General features: G+C 49.4%; 1 protein-coding gene across 2 annotated transcripts in view; it reads left to right on the forward strand.

The window, feature by feature from the left end:
* ZHX2 (zinc fingers and homeoboxes 2) overlaps nt 1–20720 on the forward strand; it is a 143289-nt gene that overhangs the window by 35243 nt on the left and 87326 nt on the right. Inside the window, exon 1 of one of the 2 annotated variants that reach the window (XM_036263947.1) lies at nt 12162–12410. The exons of the other annotated variant lie outside the window; for it this stretch is intronic. The gene's annotated coding sequence lies outside the window, so the exon portion shown is untranslated. Of the gene's footprint in view, nt 1–12161; nt 12411–20720 lie in introns of those variants that run through there. 2 annotated transcript variants of the gene reach the window in all.

A 20720-nucleotide genomic window follows, 5' to 3' on the forward strand; every position in this document is an offset into this window, starting at 1 on the left:
CTCTGTCCCAGATCACCCTGCAGGGGGAGGAGGGGAGGAGGGCGGCTGGCTTTGGAGGAGCAGATCGGGGCTTACCGTCCCCGTTGCCAGGCTGCCTTGGTGGCTCCGAGGCGAGGCTAACGCCACAGGGGCCTGTGAGGAGGCCCATAAATGAAGCCCGGAGAATGTGCTTTGGCAGGTGGCCTGGAAAAAATGGCCGTGTTCTGAGGGTGAACAACGCCGAATTATAAATAGCACCTCCTCTCCCCCCTTCCAACTTGCTATGTCTGTCACTGGAGGGTTGACAGTTTGAATTCAAGAGGACAGACCGTTCAAGGGGGTGGGCCGTGGGGATGAGGGTCAGACTCCGGATGGTGCAGTAGGTTCAGCTGCTCTCTTGGGCTTGAAAAAGAAAACTGTCCCCAGACAGTGGGGCTGGGAACGGGACACATTTGGGGTTGCAGATGACTACTGAGTTCGGGCATTTTTATAAGCCAAAGAAGCACTGAGGGGAAAACCAGAGGAAGCTCTAACTCCAGGAGATAGTTTTAGAGGAGCTTTAGAGCTATTAAAAAAATAATAGTTACAATCAACTGCCTCGGAATTTAAATGGTTTCTCTCTGGTTCCCAAAGGTCAGCTGTTCTGACTTCCAACTCAAACCTGGGGCCAGGTGTCCACAAGGGCCAGTCCCTGGGGCCTTGCCAGAGCTCTCCGGTGAGTGTTTGTCCCCCTGACACCCAGGAGCAGGGGCCTCCTTCTCTGCAAACCTTTGCATGTTTTGCTCACCACATGGAGGGTAATGAATTTAGAAGGTGTCAGAAAAGAAAAGAAAAAAAGTGTGCAGCCCTGGCTGTGGAAAGCCACCCAGCTGTTCACATCTGGGTAGCATTGGTGAGTGGGAAATGACCCAGTGAATTCTGGAGGAGGGGCAGGTGTTCTGCAGGGACCTGAAGTCCTTGTTCGCGTCCTCGGCTCCCCAGGGTGCTCCTGGGGACCAGCAGCCAGGTCTTCTGATTTGCTGCCCGGCCTTCCGTGAGAACCGGGGAGCTGAGCTGTATGCCATGGTGGGCACAGGTGCCCGGGAGCATGTGGAGGGCCGGGACACCTTCTGTGGGAGTCGGTGCCTCCTTTGTGAGTACACAGGGTTGGTGCCGGCTGCTTGTGTCCTTTGCTGTAACACGTTGGCGTCCATGGCAGTGATTTGGAAATGGGCTAATTGATTGGTTTCTCCTGTCCTACCTTTATAATTCTCGTTTCTTGTGTCTTTTGGAGTGACATTTGAAAGCAAGCATGTAAAAAAATAAATAAATGAAGGAGGAGCAGGCAAACCTTTGTATCTTTTGGACACTCCTCAAAAGAAGCGCTCGGGACCCCCCAGAACGCAGGCAAGCAGTGGAAGTGAGGAGTAAGTGGGTGGACATTGGAACTTGACTCAGAGTTCCAGCTGGACCGATCTAAGGGAGTGGCCTGAAATCTGGGCTCGAGAGCCCGGCGGGGGAGGGGCCTCGCGGCCAACCCAACGGGCCTTCCAAGGCCTCGCTGCCTTTCAAACAAAGCCGCACTCTTCCCTGTTTTAGGTATTAGGTTGCCTTTTTTTTAAAAAAAAAAAAAATGGATTTCATGCCTTAAAAAGTTTGGAAATCAGTATTGCAGCACACTCTGTCATTTCAGTGCTAGTAAATGAAAGAGAGGGAATCGGACTTTCCCAAGGTCACTCCTCAAGGTCGAGCTTCTGGGATCCTGGCCCCTGATCCAAGAAGGGAAATCCCAGAGGGTTAAGACTGGGGGAACCAGAGAGAAGCACCTTCTTCCTTGGGAACGGAGGCCCAGGGAGGTGATGGGATTTGTGCAAAGGGCGGTCACTGGCAGGGGGGACCTGCAGCTCAGAAAGGAGGCGTGCTGTGTCCTAGGGACCCAGAGCGGGGGGGGGGGGGGGGGTTGGGTTGATCAGACAGCCTCCCAGAGAAAGTGCCACTGAGCTGAGATGAACAAGACAACAGGTGACGAGAAGGTGATGAAGGGCAGGGAGAGCCACCCAGGGAACCCCACGTGTTCCCGGTCCGGGGCTCAGCTCACACTGCTCCTCGGAAGCAGAGGCTGGGAAAACACAGCGGCTCTCGTGGGGAGGCTGTCCCCATCTGTCCCTGTGTTGACGCCTCACCTGGGGGACGTGGAAGGTGAGACCCCACCTGTCAGATGAGGCCCGCTCTGTGGGCTCGGAGCGGTCCAGCAGACCCGGAGCCCAGCGCACGGAGACCGCTCCCGGGAGAGGCGGTCCTGCCAGGCCGGGCAGGGGGCCGTGCTGGAAGGCTCCGCGCAGCAGGGCTTGAATATATAATAGGCTCCTCTGATGTGAGCTGTGAGAAAGTCCAGACGGCCTTCGCTAGACAGGGAAGGACATTGCAGGGACAGCAGGGTTCATTCGCAGAGAAACTCCCTGTGGCTCCTTGGAGAGAATGTCAGTCTCTCTCTCAGGGTGTATTCTCTGAGTACAGGGTGTGCCCTGGATGGGGCCCCAGATCATGTGCTGGGCCCGGAGTGCAGAGTGTATTCCTTTCTGAAGACTGGAGGAGGACTTGGGGAAAGATCCCCGGAACTGTGGGCATTGGTCGTTGTCACCCAGATACACTTTAAAAACAAGTATGTGTTCTTGACAACGTTAACATCCTGGGAGAGGGTTCCTGTTCTTACACTCCGCTCCCCGGAACGTGTGCAGACCAGCAGAGGCCAGCTTATCTAATCGTGGTTCGCCGTATTCTCCAGCTCCGTGAACACAGCAGAACAAGGCGGAGTCCGGGGCAGCCCAGGGGAAGTGTGCAGGGCCTTACTAATTCCGCAGCCAAGCAGGGACCTGCTGGTCACTCCCAGAGTCCCCCTCGCCAGTGCATGTTGTACTTTGCATTCGTGAGATTCGTAGTCTCCATCGTCATTTCAGCGTGGGTCCTCCAGGAGTGCCCTGCACACTAGTTCATCCCGTGTGTTAGGTTACTGCTCAGATCCCACCGCTCCAAGAGGCCTTCCCAGACCCCTGTCCCCTTAACTGTCTATTCTTCAGAGTGCTTTTACATCTTGATTTCTATTTTTATCTGTTTACTTTTGTATTGTCTGTCTGTCCCACACTAGCAATGTGTCACACTAGCGGCCTTGTCTGTTTTGTTCAGTTCTGTATCCTTCATGCTTAGAACACTGCCTTGTGTAATAAAATAGTGCATCAAATGAATACATGAACCCATGAATATATTGAAGCCCTCAGGATGCCTCCATATATAATCCTGTTTAATTTTGTTTAGCTCAATATTTTTTCATACTTTCCCCCCTTTTCCTCAAATGCCCAGCTAATCTCATCGTGTAGGCCCAGGTCAAATTTGACCCTGGGAGGCCAAACTGACCACCCTATTGAGAGTATCTGGCCTCCCCACCCCACTCTATCTCATCACCAGGTTTTATTTTCTTCATAGTACTAGTGACCAGTGAAAATTGTCTTGTTCATTAGTTCCTTCATTGACTCTGTCAACAAAAGATCATTGCCACCAATCCAATGCCAACAAGAGTCCCCAGTCTGGGGTGCAGTAAAAGGAGAGACTTTATTTAGGTAAACACTTTGCACACCAGAGAATGACAGCTTCCACTGACAGCGCACTCCCCTAAGACAAAGGGGAGGCCCACTTATATAGAGAAAGTGCCTGCCCCATCCCTGATTGGTCCATGTTTATGCAAATGAGGAATCCAAATGTGTACATTTGATTGGTCCAAAACAGACACAGGATTGGAACTCTATTTCTCACTAGCTTTATGCATCCTGATTGGGCATTATGGAGCCATTCTGATTGATTGGTAAAGATGCAAATGAGGATATAGCTGCACCATTCCCATTGGATGAGGCAGGTCTCAGTCCATTGGTCGAAATAGGATTCCAGAAATTTCTTTATAAGGTTTGCCTCAGAAAACAGAAACACAGTGCAAGAGGCTGGGCAGCTCTGTCTGCAGGTTATCCCTGATGTGCAGTATGCTTGAGAGGCCTGTGTAAACAGTGGCTGCTAGACTCTGATTATGAATTTGGGCCCTGTTGAATACAAGGAGTCCTTTTTGGCAGATATATTCCTGCTCGAGGTTCACAGCTCGCTCCTCTGAGCTGAGTTCTGCGAGGCTGGGATAGGGATCGTCCACCCTGCTCACCGCTGTCTTCCCCAGTACCTAGAACAGCTCCTAGCAAGTGCTCCAGAATGATTTGCTGCCTAAATAGGCCTCTTTCCTGACTAACCCAAATCAATAGCCCATAGAAATGAAGGCCCACCAAACACGCTCTGGAGCATGCTGTTTTCTGTCAACCCTCACATTAAGTGCTAGCCATGACGGTGCAGTGGCTGCTCCCCTCTGCGTAAAAGTTCCAGTGTCAGAACTGGAAGGGACATTAGAGACTGCCCAGCCCTTGAGCTCTTGTTTTTCGGAGGGAGGAATAGAGGTTCAGTTGGTGTCAATTCAGGACTGGTCCCCCTGTCTCTTACTCGGGTTTTCCTCCTGTGTTAGTTTCCTGTTGCTGCTGTAGCAAATCCCATCATTTAGTGGTTTACAACAGCACAGTTTGTTATCTGCCAGTTTTGGGGGTCAGAAGTCTGAAATGGGTCTCCTGGGGCTAAAATCAAGGTATCGACGGGGCCGTTCCTTCTGGAGGCTGGAGGCGAGAATCTGTTCCCAGGCCTTTTCTGGCTTCTAGAGCTGCCCGTATTCCTCGGCTCGTGGCTACAACAATGTTCAGTGGAGTCTTTCTCAAGCTGTATCGCTCTGACGCTGACCCTCCTGCCTCCCTTTTTCACCCCTGAGTACCTCTGCGAAGACACTGGGCCCATCCAGATAAACCAGGATAATCTCCCCATCGCAACATGCTTACCTTAATCACACTTGCAAAGTCCCTTTCTCCACATAAGGCAGCAGCATCACAGGTACTGGGGATTAGGGTGTGGTCCTTGCTAGAGCGGGCATTGTTCTGTCTGCCCCACCTCCCATCACACACCTGCCTCTTCATACTAGTCAGGCAAGTGCCTGCGGATCCTCCCCCCAGGTGCCCAGCACTTCCTGCACCCTCGGTAGAGTTCTCTCCACATTCCTTTCCAGCTCATTCAGTGTCTGCCGACCCCCTCGCCAGCAAGGCCTGGTCATCTCTGTGCGCAAACATTTGCACATTCCTGGCACTTAGCAAGCACATAGGAAGTGCTGGTTGCCTCGGCTAAGATAGAAGCTCTCTGTCTCCATTCAATCACACCCCTCCCCACTGCCGTTCAACCACAATGACGGCTTTGCTTCCGGTCCCTGCACTCTGCTGTGTGATTGGGCTTCACAGAGGTCAAGAGAGACCCGGGCCACTTTACATTTTTGTCTCCTGGCGTATAATTAAAATATGAAAAAATATTAAACCTGACCACAAAAATTGTGGATCTGTAAAATATTTAACTCACCAAGTTAACTCTTTGGACATCCAAATACTAGGCAATAGACTCTTGTTGCACACTAGCTTATCATAAGGTTTATAATTAAAAGACATTAATTCAGGGTATTCTATAGGTATTACAGTCCCAAATTTAGACGGCCACAAACAGTTGTGTCTTGCATGGACAGGGGTGTCAAAAATTTAAATATATGTCCTTTCATCAATGAGAGACTTGGTCCAAGAAGCCTTTCTGTTGACACCCCCAGGCCTGTGGCCCTTGCGAGAGGCCCTGCTTGGAATCAAGGCCAAAGCAAAAACATCTAGGAGGCAGTTTAATGCTCGGGATCAGACCTTGAGCAAGTCACGTTCCTGGTCGAAACTCTCCTGTACTCAGTTGTCAGCAGGGTTCGGAGCTCATGACCTCTCAGTTCCCGGTCACCAACATCCTGTTACCTGGAAGGGTCTATGGTAGATACTGCCACCTGGTTTCTGGTTCTAATTTAGCCATGATGATAGTTTCGCTTCTGGACTGAGCCAGTGATAGCATCACTGACCTTCCTTTCACGGACATCCTAGCAGTTACTTCCGCTCTCCCAGCCATCCTTAGCCTCACAGTGCCAGGGCGTCGGATGTGGGCATCTCAGAGGTGACGTGGTCCAGCTCCCCCATCTGAGGTCTGGAGAGGGCAAGCTGTTTTCCCCATGCATCCAAGTCAGGACTTGAACCCCACATCTTCCTATTGTTCACCCCCTAATATTTCCGCTGCACTCTCTCCACCTGGAAGAGGTAGGATGGTTTCTTACTCTGCAGGGAATACAGGTAGAAAAAGCATGGAAAATTCTGATTTTGAAACAGCTGGATGGCGGTGGGAAAGAAAACAGGAGCAAAAAAAAAACATAATAGTTGAAAACAGTTTGTATGTGTGTTATGTGCTTTTCTGTGTCTGTGTCCTATTTTACAATAAAAATACATTTTAAAAGTCACAAATAAACAAAAATGAGTAAATGGACCTCCAGGTCCTCAAGTTAGCCAAGAACCCTTTATTCCTTTCCTGAGCTCTTCCGGGCCTGCTTTATTCTACCCCCTTTATAGAGCTTCCTCCAGACCTCCTTCCCACCATGGCTCCCCCATCCCCTCCAGCACCTATGATCTGGGCTGGTTCATCCATTCATTCATTTGTGTATTCATCCATCAGGTAGTTATGACAGTCCTTCTGTATTTAATGCAGCCCGTACCCTTGATGACACACAGTGTGATATAGTAAAAACAGCACAGACCTAGGTGTCCAGCAGAGACCTGGGTTCAAATCTGTACTTGTTTACTATCTCTTAACCTCTCTAGGGCTCAGATTTCACATTTACAAAGTAAGGAGGCCTATCCTAAGTTAGGCTTGCAAACCCAAATGCACACAGAGGTCAGGTAGGTAAAAGGACTGAGGGAGGCTAGCCAAGGGTAAGTAATAGGGAGTGGCGGTGACTTTGGCAAAGTAGAGAGTCTATGCCCAGTCTACACGGATGCTTGCTACTGAGCTCATGCTGATTGTTCCTGTGCAGGAATGTGGGATAGTGATACCAGAGAACCCCTTTTCATTTTTTCAAGAAAGGTAGGAAATCTTGATTTCTATATTTCCAAAATGTTGTCTAAGTCAAAGAAAATGTGCCTGGGAGCCAAATCCAGCCTCGGCCACCTGTTTGCAAGCCCTGGGCCAGAGCCTTGGTAGGTTGCATTCTGGCGTTCCCACTCTGATGGGCGGGCATGTGGGCCTCACCTCCTTTGTGCCTGGATATGTGTTTCTCCCACTGCAGTCAAGACCTGCGTTGTCCCTGGAAGATAGTAGGTGCTCAATTAATGATGGTTGTAAAGGGCTGTAAAGATGTGTGTATTCCATCCCAGGACTGGCACAGCACTGGGTATACAGTCATATGTGCTCAGTAAATATGTGGGAACTGCCACCTTTAATGATGTAGAATCAGCTATGAAGCAGGTTGCAAGAAGCCTGTGGTTTGTAGCAAAATGGGTGTAATATTTGATAGGGGCTGAATTCCCTAAAACATCTACGAGAAGGAGACCCCCGATCTGTAATTTATGTTTCTTTCTTGTGCCGTTAAGAGAAATGGGGTCCTGCTGGACTGTGCCATTTATCAAAGGACATGCTGCACCCTTTGGGGCTAAATTAACTTATTCCTCCAAGCCATAAATTTCTCTGTCACCCTTTCTTTATTTCCCCTACTCACAGGGAGGAGATAACAGACACATCAAGGCCACATCTTACTTACCAGTGCAGGACTCTGGGCTCTGAGCAGAAAAGAACAACGAGGGGTGATCTTACCTCCTGCAGCTAAAGGGAGTACAGAGAAACACTGAGCCGGGTGGCATCAGCTCGCTTTTCTTCCCTGGAGGGAAAATGGGCCATTATGCTCACCCTGCCCCGCTCCCACCAGCCCTCCACTTAACCTCCAAGCAAGAGAGGCCCCCTTTCTAGCAGGTCTCTCTGCTGGACACTCCAACAACATATTAGCATATTTTGCATTAAAAAGGACTTTGAAAATGAATTAAATGATTGGCATGGTATCTCAAAAGGGTTTTCCAAAGTACCCGTAATTGTGTGGTTTTCGCAATTCCCCACTCCTGCCTGAAATGCTGGGCCTGGCAGCCAGCTTAATCAGGAGACATTGTACCCGGCGGGGCGTATTTTAAGGCTCCTGATACCCAGTGATTGCCTGAACAGTACCTGGAGACTTGCTCAAGAGAACCTTGTCCTAGTTTTTGAGCAGAGTTGGCAGTTCAATTTCCTTCCTTACAGAGCTGAGATTTATGCCAATCTGAAACCTCTTTTTCTGAGAGGGCCTGGGTCAGCCCTCCAACAGTCTGCTGGGGCGCCAGGCAGTGTAGACTGGATCCAAATCTTGACAACCCGCTAACGGAGGTGGAGCTTGGGGGATGGGTGCTCGGTTGGTCGCTTATGGCCCTGCTCTGGCCAAGGGGGGAGGTGGAGCTTGGGGGATGGGTGCTGGTTGGTCGCTTATGGCCCTGCTCTGGCCAAGGGGGCTGAGGGTCGGGCAGGTGTGGTGGAAGCTTCCAGAGCATGCCTAGGAAAATGATGGTCTGGACCAACCTCTACATTTTTCAGGTGGGAGAGGTGGAGCCCAGGAAGACTACTGTTTGCTCAGGGTGACAAGTCATTTTTACTCTTCCATGAGAGGAGTTCAGTTTTCTTATATTTTTTACCAGTCCCTAGAAGAGAAAAATTAACCAGGAAAAAGAGTGTGGGGTTGGATAAGGTTTCTTGGGGGAGATTAGGAAACCTGAGCTGGAGGGATTTGGAAAACGACAAGCTGTGGGAGAACTTTAGTTCATCTAGAATAATAGAGGATTGTTATTAATAATTATAATTAACGATGTTAATGATTATGGTAGTGATTGGTTTCTCTGTTCCAGGCACCGCCAAGTGCCATACCTGTACTAACCCATTTAATCCTCACAGCAACTCTGTGAAGCAAGTTAATACCAAGACAGCCCTGTCTTACAGGGAGGAACCTGAGGCTCAAAGATTAAGAAACTGGCCCAAGCCCTGGACAGTTTGGCTCAGCGGTTAGAGCTTCGGCCCGTGGACCAGAGAGTCCTGGGTTCGGTTCCCGCTAAGGGCACGTACCTCAGTTGCAATTTGTCCCCGGCCCCAGTTGGGGTCGTGTGGGTGGCGGCCACTCAATGTGTCTCTCTCACATCGATGTTTCTCTCTCTCTCTCTTCACCCCTCCCTCTCGCTCTATCTGAAAATAAATGCAAAAAAAAAAAAGAAAGAAAGAAAGAAACTGGCCTAAGGTTACTGAGCTCTAACTTCAGAATCTGAGTCTTTAGAAAGGCATGGAGAGAATCTGTAAGTAGATGACCAAGAAATGGTAGGATCTGGCCAGCAGCCCCTTGGAAAGTGTTCGGAACAGAGACAAGACGAGGGAGAAGATGTCTAGGACACAGGAGAGTGCGGGAGGCACCTGGAAGGTTCTAGTAAGGGAGCAGAGTGGGTCTCGTGTGTGTGGAACAAAGGACCTCTCTGCACAGACGCCCCTGTCTGTGGGGAGAGCACCTGTGACCTAAGCACAGAAGCACAAACCTGGAGCTCAGGAGGGGAACGAAACAGAGTCCTGGTTTTTTAAGAACTGGAGGGAGCCCTGGCCGGTTTGGCTCAGCGGTTAGAGCGTCGGCCTGCGGTCCAGAGAGACCCGGGTTCGGTTCCCGCTAAGGGCATGTACCTCGGTTGCAGTTTGTCCCCGGCCCTGTTTGGGTCGTGTGGGTGGCGACCACTCGATGTGTCCCTTTCACGTCAATGTCTCTCTCTCTTTCTCTCTCTCTCTTTCTCCCTCCCACTCCATCTGAACAAAATATAGAAAAATGTCCTCCAGTGAGGATAAAAAAAAAAAAGAACGAACTGGAGGGTGAGGAGGGCAGGTAGTGAAGAAAGGAGAAAGGGCGAGAGAAAGGGATAGGGAGACAGAGAGAGAGAGAGGGAGGGAGAGAGAGAGGGAAGGAGGGAGGGAGGGAGAGAGGGAGAGAGAGAGAGAGAGAGAGAAGACAAGAATATGCATACACACACACACACACACACACGCACGCACGCACTCACGCACACCCCCTCGGGAGTGACTGTAAGGAAGACTGTATCCTCAGACCAGCTCAGCCTGGCTCATTGTGTCAGAGGCCTGATCGAAGCCTAGGGAGAGAGGGAAAGCTTGGCCCTTGCATATTTCCACCGGTGTCAGCCTAAAGGGGTCTCAGGGGGTGACATCCCATAATACCTCGTTTACTAGGGAGCCCTCATGCTCAGCGAGGTAACTGGAGACCGGAGCGCAGTGTTCTGAAGGAGCCCCAGGGGACATGGGCTGGGGGACACTGCAGGATCAAAGAGGGGGCTGCTCTGGAGGGGTGAGTGGTTTGTTCCGTCTCAGATATGCCCCCTTCATAGGGTTGATGGATCACACCTATAAATGGTTACATGTTCTTCTCTGTGGGAGTATAAACCACACACAGTGGGTATAGGCTCTAGCAGGGTCTTGTGGTCTGCCTTTTGTTTTACAGAGTCTCCAGGAGATGGCAGATAATTCTTTTCTCCTACAAAGTGAAGGTTTTGATCCTTTTTTCTTTTATTTTTTATTTTTTTTATTTTTTGGTATGTGCCCCTAGCAGGAACCAAACCGGGACTCTCTGGTCCGCAGGCCAATGCTCCAACCACTGAGCCAAACCGGCCAGGGCTTGATCCTTTTTGCAGCAGTCATTAAAATACTGCATTTCAGCAAAAAAGTTAGAAAGCATTTACTTAACTCTGAGCCAGCAATTTAATAGAATATTAAACAAATATTATAATAGTGGTTATGAGAACTATGTAATAATAAGGATAGATACATATATGGGAGAATAGGCAACACAGGAATATATAGAGTGTATGTGTAGTAGAATAACAATTTTTAAAGAATCCAGAAATGCTCAAAATCAGAGAGGTTAAGTAGCTTACCCAAAGTTACACAGCTGATAAGTGGCTGAGCCAGGTTTCAACCCAGAGTGCATCCTCTTCATCACAACTACACTATTACTACTAAGGGTGTCTTATGATACATTTTAACTTCATATCTGAAAATCCAAAACAATGTGTCTTGGTATATAAAATTTGTTTGTAGCCCTGGCCAGTTTGGCTCAGCGGTTAGAGCGTCGGCCTGCGGTCTGGAGAGACCCGGGTTCGGTTCCCGCTAAGGGCACGTACTTCGGTTGCAGTTTGTCCCCGGCCCTGGTTGGTCGTGCGGGTGGCAGCCACTCAATGTGTCCCTTCACGTCGATGTTTCTCTCTCTCTCTCCCTTCCTCTCTCTCCCTCCCACTCTATCTGTACAAAAAAATGGAAAAATATCCTCGGGTGAGGATAAAAAAAAAAAAAAAAATTTGTTTGTAAACAAGGCCTGTTACCTTTTATTCTCATCAAAGAGTTTCAAGAACTTATGACTGTAGTTAGAATTGGGTGAGGGACTATGATCATTTTTCTTTACTGTTTACATTTTATTTAATGTGCTTATATTCTCTTTATAAAGATCTGCACATATATACATGCCTATAAATTAGATTAAAAATAAGAATAAGAACAATATGAAAGTCTCCCACCTCATTCTAGGAGCTGGGCAAGGAAGTTTCTGTACTTGAGCACTACTGGGGACTTTCAGTCTGTTTGGGTTGCATCGCAAACATACTATGGACTGGGTGGCTTAGAAACAACAGAATGTATTCCTCACAGCTCTGGAGGAAGTCCAAGATCAGAGGGCTGGCAGCTTCGTTGTCTGGTGACTGCCTGCGTCCTGGTTCACTGATGGCCATCTTCTTGCTGTGTCCTCACATGCAGAAGGGACAACGGAGCTCTCTAGGAGCTCTCTGGGATCTCTTTTATAAGGGCGCTAATCCCATTTGTAAGGGCGCCACCCTCATGACCGAATCACCTCCCAAAGGTTCCCACCTCCTAATACCATCACATTAGGCATTAGCATTTACCATATAAATTTTCGGGGGGCACAAACGTTCAGTCTATCACAGGGACCAAACATATAAAAGACTGGTTTCACCTGCAAGTGGGAAGGAATTTAGAAGTGGAGACCAAATATACCAGTCGTGTGACAATAATCGCAAAACAAAAGCTCCAGCAGTTGAAAGGGGTCTGAATTTTAAGAGTGCCAAAAGGATACAAAATAAATGACCCCAGTGGACTCCATCTTGACAGGTGTTTTGCATATCAAAGGTAAGTCTAGAGAGGCCATGGCCCCAGTCTGGTGGAAGGCATGGCATGGACAGATTGCGAAGGGAACTCTGCTGGTGCTGAGGAAGTGGATTTGTCTTCCTGAACAGGGAGAATCTGAATATGCCACATTGAAGGACTTGACCGTGTTAAATTACGACTAAACATCCAAAGGACACTAACTGGTACCAGACCTCTGTTTGGTCTAAGATGCCCACCCTCCTTTCCAAAACAAGAATCAGGTCAGTGAGCTCACTTACCAGCCACCCTACTTACATGTGGTGGTCAGGGCATGATTCAGCTAATCAATTTTGCAAATTTTTAGTGGGTTTGCAGGTGGGGAATGGAGTATAAGAATTTGAGATTCAAGAAATGTATTTTATTGACTAGACTCTCTGTTTTTTTCTCGCTCTCTTCTCCTGGGACACCCATTATTCTTATGTTGCTCCTTCTAATGGAGTTGGATAGTTCTCGTTGAGGTTTTTCATTTTTTAAAAAATCTTAATTCTCTCTCCTCTTCCACCTGAATCATTTCTAGATTTTTATCTTCAAATTCGCTATTTCTCTCTTCCTTCTGGTCTACTCAATTTCCAATGCTTTCTAATGCATCCTTCATCTTATTTATTGAGTTCTTCAGTTCCAGAGTTTCTCTTTGGACCTTTATTGAGTTTCCATCTCTTTGGGACACTATGTCTTCTGTTCATTCCATTTTTTCCTGAGCTCATTGAACTGACCTTCTGAGTTTTCTTGTATTTTGCTGAGTTTCTTGATGACTGTTTATATTTGATTAACCAGTGTTACTTCACGTTAAAAAAAAGTAATGAATAAAACGCATTTCAGAAATGCCGTCACATTTGAGCTTCATTGCAGTCCCGTGGGGCGGCCACCAAGTAAACAGCTTAGTTTCCATGCCCGCTGGAGGTACAGAATGCAGCTTTCCCACGTGCCAGCAGATAACTGTCTCCTGTCTCTGGCGCTCCTTAATGGCTCTTAGCAGAGTTAAGGCTGAGAAGAAAGAAACTGACTTCCTCTTATTGGGTAACATTGAATCGCCGGGAAGGCAATTCCATTTCAGACAGACCCTTTTCTTCTCAGATTACCCATCCACAGCCTGCCAACTCCCTTTCAGCTCACTCAGGTAAAAGGGAAGACAGAGGCCACCTGACTGGGGGATGGGCAGCGGGAGGACCGATCAACTGGGTGCTTGGGATTTGTCAACTGAGAAATTTGCATTTCTACTTAAGGGCCACGTCCTGGTGTGCTCCAGCTCAGTGGCTGCCTGTCTGCAAGTGTCAGTTTGCAGGGACCCAAGGAAGTCCCAGCATAAATATACAGCTAGGGGGACTGGGTTGGGAGATACCAGAGCCTTTAGAACAGCACTGTGAAGCCTGCAGTGAGCACCCTGGGGAACACCCCTGTGCACTGGCCCGTCCCTCACGTGACCTTTGTCTGTATAAGAGAAACTTACCCTGAGACTTTGAGATTTATTTTTATTTCTCTGAAAAGAAATAATCAGGTAGGTCTATCCCAGCATTATTTATATGGTTGTTCAACAAGAGCTGAAGGGTAAAATAATTCCACAATTAAATAAGTTAATGGTTAAATAAATAAGCAGTAGCAACCCTTCAGTCATGCAGCAAATCTGTTTAGTAATGTGATTTTTGTAAGTGTTAAATGAAAGTACAGGATACATACTGTATATACAGTTTTTATTTAAAAAAGCACACACACATGCGGATTGAAATACAATAGTCCCTGCCCTTACCCATGGGGAATATGTTCCAAGACCCCCAGTACATGCCTGAAACCCCAGATATATGCTATGTCTTTTCCTGTACATACATACCTATGATAAAGTTTAATTTGTAAATTAGGCGCAGGAAGAGATTAACAATAATAACTAATCATAAATAAAATAGAACAGCTATAACAATATTCTGTGATAAAAGTTATGTAAATGTGGCATTATTGGGTAAAACAGGGTGACTCGAACACAAGCATTGCAATACCATGCCGGCTGATCTGATAACCGGGCCGGTTACTCAGTGACTGACTGGCAGGGACTGTGTGCAGCGCAGAGACGCTGGACAAAGGGGTGATTCACATCCCGGGCCCCACAAGATTTCATCACACTACTGAGAACTGTGCGCAATTTAAAACGTATTAATTGTTTATTTCTGGAATTTTCCATTCAATAATTTTGGGCCACAGGTAACTGAAACCCCCAGAAAGCAAAACCGCAGATAAAGGGGGACCACTGTACAGCAAAATGTTGACACCGTCAAGACTTAGACCCAGAATCAGAGACGACTGTTTTTCTGCGTTTATTTCTAAATTTCCTACTATCGCTAGACAGTCTTTTTTTTCTGATTATAGAATTTAAACTGTCATCTGCCCTCGTTTCTGTTTTCTTTCGTTCTGTTGTCCTTTTTCATCTCCTCGCATGACAACCTCAGCCTTGCCGTCTGTGTCCTGGTGGAGCCATCTGTGTCCTGCCCAGCCAGGCGTTCGTTCTGTTGCTGACAGGACACAGGACATGAGGAGCACGCGACGAAACCTGAACAGCTCGGGTCCCCTCACCCGTCGTCCGCTCCTCCTTGAGTTCATCTAAACCCTTCTTGAACTTGTTTATATTTTTAGCTGGTACAGCCTCTCAGGCCCGGGGAGTTCCATGTGTTTTCCACCCTTGGTGTGAAGTCACTGAGGCCTGCCCAACGGGTATCCTCAGCTGACCTCCTTCCGACTGTGAAGGGTTCTCCCTGTTTCTGTGTTTCCAGCATTGAGGGAACCAAGTAGGAACAGCGGTGACACACTCACTCTTAGCAAAGCACACTTTCGGCCATCATCGATGTTGTAGATTTGCGTGATGTTGGAAGAGACCTCAGAAACCGTTTAGGCCAGTGTTTTCCTAAAAGTCCACATAATGGGAGTCAGTATTTCCAGAAACCAGTGGAAATTGTACAGTACCCAGGAAACGGTGGCACTGGCTGCCCAAAAATACCATGGGGTTGGGAGGGGGGTTGTTTTGTTTTTTTTCCTCTGGGCTGGAATGGGATAACAATGGTTACCTTGTTTTGATCAGAAACTCCGGCAGTTATACGAATGCTTCCCTGTTCTGTTAATGGAGAAACTAATTCATGTGTGAGAGACAGAACCTTTTCCAACTGGGCATGTAAGAAGGGGGACAGTGATGGGACCCTGCTAATCGGGGCAGGAAAATCCTGGCACACCTGACAGATGTGCAAGGGGACTCCGGCCCAGATTCCAGGTTCTCCAGCTCCAGGGCCTGGACTGTCTCCAGGGCACCCAAGCTGCCTGTCTGTTTAAACCAAGCTCCTGAGAGGTGTTTCTGGTACTGAGACTAGTTTAGGGTACTTTGAATCTGTGCACATTCCAGCTGTGGTCTTTCTTTCCAGGATGAGTCCTCGCTCTATAAAATGATTGTTTTCATTGCCTCTCATCCTCCCATCTTGCCTCACTGTGGAAACACAGACTCCCAGGTTCAGCACAGTGCAGTGGAAAAGTAGGTGGACTCTGGAATCGGACAGCCTGAGTTCAAATCCTGACTCCCTTTCTCACCAGTCCGTGATCCCAGGCTTAACTCCTCTGAGCATTAGTTTTCCCGTCTGTAAAATGGGAATGGTGATAGCATCTGCCTTCAAGGGCCCGTGTGAGGACTAACTAATATAATGAATGAACATGCTTGTTGTTACCACCGACATCAATGTTGTTCTTGTCAGTTTTCTATGGAAGGGCCAGGGGCCAGGATATACTGCCAGGTATGAACCCCTTTTGCTTTGCTGGACCAGTGACAGTTACCCCACTGGCTTTTTCCTTTAGGGGGAAACAACCCAGTTCCCATTTCAGAGGGAGCAAAGCAAGACCCAGAGGACTAATGTGACTTGTTCAAGGTCGCACAGTTCTTGGGGGCAGGGGGGCAGAAAAAGCCCAGAGCTCTTCGCTCTGCACACCTCCTTTAACCCTCCACCCCCAGCAGGAAAATGGGTAGAATGAGAAAAAGACAACCAGATCTCGGAAGCCCTTGTTCGGGGCGCCAGGCCCTGACTGTGAGCCTGCCACTCGGTTAGACTTTTGTTTAGTAGCTTTAGGCGCTGCTGTGGGTAGAGCTTTGACGAATCCCTTCACTTTCCCTCCTTCCTGCCTTCGCCGACTGCTCTCTGGCAGGAACCTGAGAACTCTGGGGGGTGGGTGAATGGCGGAGACACGGGGCCTGCAGAAGAGCAAGGAGTGGGCTGGTGGCCTCGGCCTGGGGACAGCCCTTGCCCCCCTTGCTCGCTCCAGCGGGCACGGCAGGGATTCTCTGAGGCACCTGCCCCCCTGAAAAGCACCTTCCAGGTCGCTCTGGCCCCCGAGCCAAGGCCTCCCCACCTGAACCAACCACTTCCTGCGCACACCTTTGCGATGCCAGACATTCTGGGGCCGCGACGCAGCACGGGCCTCACTTCCTGCCTTCAAGGGGCTCGCAGGTGGGGAAGGTCAGGCACAGACTGTGAATCAGATCACAGGGGGATTCTGACACAGACAGGGCGTCGGGGGACAGCATTCCGGGCAGAGGGTGGCCCCAGCAGAGGCGCACAGGTGTGACCTCGCTCTTGGCGTGGAGCTGAGTTCTTCGTTCTTCTGGGTGGCTTTGAGTGTGCTTCTCCCCCAGCTAGACTGTCAGTGTTTCTGGGCCAGAAATTGTGACTCCTACCGCACCTTCAAGTGTGTGATTTTATGTGACCTGCTAAGCAGCTTTGTGAAGTCAGATTTGATCCCTATTTTACAGATGAGGAAACGGGGCCTTGAGACCGGGCCATAGTAGCTCGTTGACCCAGTGACTATGCCTACATTTGCCCTCAGTTCTGAGGTCGGACTCCAACTCTACCTTTGGTCTTCCCCTCATGGTCCCCAGCGGGGACATGTAGGTGGATTCAGGGCTTGGCTGCAGGGCCTGTTCTGAAGATGCCGAGAGGAAGCAAAGAGTTCAGCAGAAAGGGTGTGGGCTTTGGAAGCAGGACCCCTGGTTCATGTTCAGCTCTGCAGGCATGAGTTGCATGGACTTGGAATAGTCATTTCTCTTTGGGACTCAGATTGCCTGGTTGGAAGATGAGAAGGTTGTAGGAGGTTTGATCTCTTAAATCTGGAGAACTGGGACTGAGAACCGTGGGCCCCGGCACTTCCCACTGAGCGCCACCAGCCCTACCAGACCCGCACTGCCCAGCCCCTCCCCGGCCCCTCCATCCCGGCCTCCCTTCAGCCCTGTGCCTTCCTCTCCCAACAAGCCCAGCCTCTAGCTCAGTGGAATCACCCAAGGCGCTGACTCCCGGAACCTGATGACTGCGCACCCCTGAGAGATGGGGCCCAGGAACCTGCATTTCTCCCCCTGACTGCTCCCAGGAAATTCTGATCACCAGCCAGACTTTGTGTTTATTGCCTAAGCTCGTAGTTGTCCAACTTTAGCAGTCATCAGAGTCACTTTGGGGGCTTGTGAAGTGTCTGGGCCTTACCTCCAGAACTGCTCACTCAGTCGTTCAGGGGTGGGGCCAAAAAATTTGCATTTGCAGCCCATGCCCAGGGGGTGCAGGGACCCCGCTTTGAGAACAGGGCCCTCCCTCATTCTCTAAGAGCCCAGCCAGCCAACGGGCCGGGGAATCCTGACTCGTGGGCGATGGTTGGGGCGGAGCAGCCCGTCGGCACAGGACTTCACAGAGCCCTTAGACATCATTGAGGTCATTGTCCTAACAGCTGCTGGGACACACACCCCAGGCCCCGTGCTCAGCGTCTACAGTCAGTGTTTCCCATTATTACACTGGATTCGCAGATTCAGACACCGTGGTGTCTTAGACGGCACTTACTACCGGTACACTCGGAACTTTCTAGAGCACAGTTCTGGCTATGCCCTTTGCCCCACGAGGCCTCTCTTTGCTGTCTCAGCCATGAGTGACTCTGTTATGGGAATTTGAAGCCAAGTTCAGGAAGGGGTCACCACGCAGGTTAGGGAGGGTATTTTTGGTAGGAGGAGGCTTTCATTAGTTCCCCACAAATTGTACCCTGTGGGTAACGGCCTTTGGCCCACACCCACGGGACAGCACTGCACTGCTCATGTCATGTAGCCCACTTCGAGGGGACCCCCCCACGTCCACAGGCATTGTTGCACCCACAGCTGCTGAGGCAGGACCGACGGTCCGCTGCCTGATCTTGAAGCCCCCCGCCTGGTGGGGTTCTGCAGGGGTTCTGGCCTGGCTGGCGTTCTGGTCGCCTGTGAGGCCTCGGAAAAACTCCTGGGCCCCAGGAGCATTCACCAGAGGGAAGTGGGGGACGCTGCGTCGTGACTTTTGTTTTCCCAGCCGCTGCCTGTTCATGGAGGGGCTTCGTTCCCTCCGATTCATGAAGAGTCATCTCTTGTTTAACAAGAAGCTCCTTGATTTGTGAAGAAATATGAAACAGAGTAATTGGAGAGGAAATACAGGTGGTCTCGTAAGGGCTTTTTCCACACTTAGCTCTTAATTGTCATCACTCGGCAATCACACACTCACACTCACACACACGCACACGCCTGTGGTGGTGGTTCCCCCATCTCGCCCGATAATTTGACATCTGGTAGGGACATCAGGAAGTCATCCAAGCCACCCTGCCTCCTGCAGCGTCTCCTGCTTCCTCTCCCGGTTCTCCCCTTCTGCAGAGAAGATGAAGGAAGGACAGAGGGCAGGGGGCAGGGGAGGAAAGAAGGAGCTACCCTCAGACAGTGATCTGTTAGGACAGCCAGGGGCCTCCATGCAGTGGCTTCAGAGTGTCGTCCTTTCTGTCTTAGAGGATAGACGTGCACAGGCCCCGGGCAAGCTCTGTCCTCAGCCCTGCAGGCAGCTTGGTGGAGTCAGCTGACATTGGACTTGGCCTTGGAAGTCCACAGCTCCAGTTCAGGATCTGCCACTGGACCATGCACCGTCCCCAAACTTACAGGCCAGTCTGACCTGCCCACGTCCTCACGCACGTTGTCAAAGCAAAGGGGATCGTGGATTTAAAAGCATCCCTCAGCCCTGGCCAGTTTGGCTCCGCGGTTAGAGCATCGGCCTGTGGTCCAGAGAGACTCAGGTTCGGTTCCCGCTAAGGGCGCGTACCTGGGTTGCAGTTTGTCCCTGGTCCTGGTTGTGTTGTGCGGGAGGCAGCCACTCGATGTGTCCCTTTCACACTAATGTTTCTCTCTCTCTCTCCCTCCCACTCTGTCTGAACAAAAAATGGAAAAGTGTCCTCGGGTGAGGATAAAAAAAGTAAAATAAAAGCATCCCTCAGCCTGAGGGCTGGAGTCTCCATGTTGTACTTGACTAGGGAGAAAACCGAGGCCCAGGGAGAGAGTTAACTTGCGTGAGGTTGCGCAGTGAGCTCTGGGCAGAAGCGCGGAACTGGAAGCAGAATCGGATAGTGTCATCGTGGTCCTCGCTGCTGCTGCCCTCTGTGTGCTTATTTTGGTGAGTGAGGTGACTGGCGAGATGGAGGGAAAGGTTCTCTGGGGATCACTCTGGCCAGAGCATCTCCATCAGCTTCTGAAACGGACTCTTCATCACTGAATGCGCTTTCTCCCCATATGTCTCCCTGTATGTCTGTTTCTGTTTCTGTCTGTCTGTCTCTCTCACACACAGAGACATTTCTTGGTTTAAATAGCAAAAAGGCAATGACTGCTCTTTACAAGAGAGAATTATACTCTTTTTCACTGACTGTGGGGAAACTTCTTGGGTACTATGCAGCTTTGCAAGTTGGAACGTAGACATGAAGGAGTGAAGCTTAAAGTTAAGGAGACACTACTGCCCAAACTCCCTTGCCTGTGTCCTTGCCTGTCTCCCAGTGTCCCCATTTCCCTCCCACAAACACACACTTTCTTGCTTCCCCTGCACCCAAACACACATAGGGGAGAACCAAAGAACAAGGGCTAATAAAACAGACCATGGATTGGGACTCTGTTTCTCCAGCTGTGTGACTTTAGGCAAATTACTTAACCTCTCTGAGCTTCAGCTTCCTCATCTGGATAATACTAATACCTCTTAATGTGACAAATATTAACAAAGGGAAAGCATAAGATATGCTTAGTACAGGGACAGGCACAAAGTAGGGGCTTAATGAATGTTATCTGTTGCTCTTGAAAATGTCAGAGAGAGATTAAGATCACATCCTTGTTGTAGCGTTTTCTTAAGGGAATTAACTGATTTATCATTTAAATGAGACCTCACTAGGCCTCTAGCAATCTGACTGCATAGTTAAAACTCTGATTTTCTACCCAGGGAAGAACAAACAGTATGCAAGTTTTAAGCCCGTCCTAGCTGGGCTATTATCTTCGGAATACTGAGATGCTGTCACGGTAGCTTTCAGTACTACCTGGTGCGGGTAAACACCCTTATATCTGCAAAGCATATAAAATTGCAGACAATAAAAGGTGCCGATACATGCAACTGGAAACCATGAAGACAAGAGTAAAAACACAAAAAGCCGATTATAAATGGGATACAGGGTGGATGAGGCTGCACTTTCCCGGTTACAAAGCACTTCTATGATTCCCC

The sequence above is a fragment of the Molossus molossus genome, unplaced genomic scaffold (genome assembly GCF_014108415.1).
Source record: "Molossus molossus isolate mMolMol1 unplaced genomic scaffold, mMolMol1.p scaffold_m16_p_16, whole genome shotgun sequence".
NCBI lineage: Eukaryota > Metazoa > Chordata > Mammalia > Chiroptera > Molossidae > Molossus > Molossus molossus.